The sequence below is a fragment of the Miscanthus floridulus genome, chromosome 17 (assembly GCF_019320115.1).
Source record: "Miscanthus floridulus cultivar M001 chromosome 17, ASM1932011v1, whole genome shotgun sequence".
NCBI classification, from domain to species: Eukaryota; Viridiplantae; Streptophyta; class Magnoliopsida; order Poales; family Poaceae; genus Miscanthus; species Miscanthus floridulus.
Window position 1 is genome coordinate 9,437,286 of NC_089596.1, and position 2,040 is coordinate 9,439,325.

The 2,040-nt window shown below is 43.6% G+C and overlaps 1 long non-coding RNA gene and 1 other non-coding gene across 2 annotated transcripts; both read right to left on the reverse strand.

The window, feature by feature from the left end:
• Positions 1-291: 291 nt before the first annotated feature.
• Positions 292-1,755, reverse strand: LOC136518912 (uncharacterized). Its single transcript, XR_010774652.1, has 3 exons — positions 1,658-1,755; positions 530-709; positions 292-366 (listed from the first exon to the last, which is right to left on the reverse strand). It is a non-coding gene; the product is annotated as an uncharacterized lncRNA (long non-coding RNA).
• On the reverse strand, positions 900-973 carry LOC136519241 (small nucleolar RNA R66). The gene has a single exon (XR_010774798.1). It is a non-coding gene; the product is annotated as a small nucleolar RNA R66 (small nucleolar RNA).
• Positions 1,756-2,040: the final 285 nt, after the last annotated feature.

Here is a 2,040-nt window from a genome sequence, read left to right on the forward strand (position 1 = left end):
CTCAAAGCAACTGTTAGGGGTTGGAATTTGGTTACATAGCATGGTCTGCTTTAAGTACTAGTAACATTAAATTTTGACGACAAGTTTTAGGAACAGTATAAAACCCACAACTTCAGCATCCAAATAGGCTATGAGCAGATTTAGAAAAGAGATGTTCACTTGCCCTTCTTGTCTCCACCAATCTCAAAATGCTTGCATCTCTATGACAAAGAAAGCAGAAAAGAGTGAGAAAACACAGACAGAAATACTTGGTTCAACAACATGTTCAGCCCAAGAGAAATGAGACAGTGCCTTGATCGGGTGCTACGAGTAGTGCTTGCAGCTCTAGCACTGCAGCTTCAGCACAATCTTCTTGGTGGTCTTGGCCTGAAAATAGCAACATTTGTCATAAACCAAGCTGCGTACGCAACAGGCATTTAGAATTCACAATTATCTTCAAACATTCATGTTGGCATAAAAAGGAAAATGGTATAAAGCACCGACAGATCAATCAGGTCATCGACAAATATATGTTTGAAACTTGTATTACCTTCTTGTGGAAGACGGGCTTGGTCTGACCACCATATCCTGACTGCTTGCGGTCATAACGGCGCTTTCCCTGAGCAGACAGGCTATCCTTACCCTTCTTGTACTGAGTAACCTTGTGGAGAGTGTGCTTCCTGCACTCCTTGTTCTAGCAGTAGGTCTTCTTGGTCTTAGGAACGTTCACCTATATAACACCAAACGAGTTGCACAGGTTGATACAACATTTGATGGATATAGGAGGCAAAAGATAAGTAATCATTGCAGCAACTAATAAACCAATTTAAATTTAGGGTAGTTGTTCAAACGACTTTATAAACAAGTTCAATATATAAATGGGAAAAAGAAACTCAAAACTCAAATTGGAACTTCATGCGGTCCTCAGAAGATATGCTTATGGTTGTCATCACGAGAAATAATCAGGTCTCAAAGATTTCATGCCATCATAGGACCCAGTAATCCAACAAAAGCATTAAACAAAAGACAACAGAAGATAATCAATGCATCTTCGGTGAAGAATCATGCTAAAGTCCAGGTGCAATGGTGACAAAGCAATGAAGCATGAAGAGAATCCTTCATCAGCACAAACAATCAGATAATCAATCCCCGTTATGCCTGAAGCAGAATAGAAAGGTCTATTTAAACTGCAACCTGATAATAGCAAGCTACCACTGAGCACGGATGGCAAATGCAGCAATCTGATTTTTTTCTGAATGTTTCAGAAGGACAACAAAATGACTGAGATTAAAGATATCATACGATGCACTAATTTACTCCTGCAAGATTATGACATACACGGAGAATTCCAAGCGCTTTTTACAGATAGTACATATAGAACGTCTAAGCAGTCATTGCAGTATGCCATCAGTTGAACACACAAAGTTGCGCGACACAAGCCCAAGGGCGAGGTGCAGAGCGAGCCAAGCGCCCCCAAATCTTGGCACAGGAACCAGCCCTGATTTGGTAGCAAGCCGTGAATCACCGACCGCCGACACGTGCAACATGGACACCCTACCCGATCGAGAAGAGAACCTAGAGCGTGGCGCTACGCTTGGCTAAACAAAGACAGCGGCGGCCCAGATCTACACGACAGCGAGCGAGCGCAAAGCAGCAACGGAGGGGTGGCGGCCCTCACCATGGCTGCGAGCTCGGGGCGGGAAGCCGCTCCTCGGCGTCGCCTGTTGCTGCTCCTTCTCCTTCCGCTCTGCCGCTGTCGTGATAATTTCCTATTCATATACACGGCCTTGGCGCATCAGAACTGGTCTCGGCCTTTAATTCACAGCAGAACTGGGTCTGGCGTGCTAGGGAATTTATTTACTACAATACGTACATCTCTACAACTAAAATATACGTATTGTCAGCATCTCCCCGGTAGAACCAAAAACCCCGGTAGAACCAAAAACACTTATGCGATTTATATCCGACAGGCAAATAATCACCACATAGAGACACTGGAAGTCAAGTAAATAAATCTTTACAACTAAAACATATGGATTGTCAACATCTACCCGGCAGGAC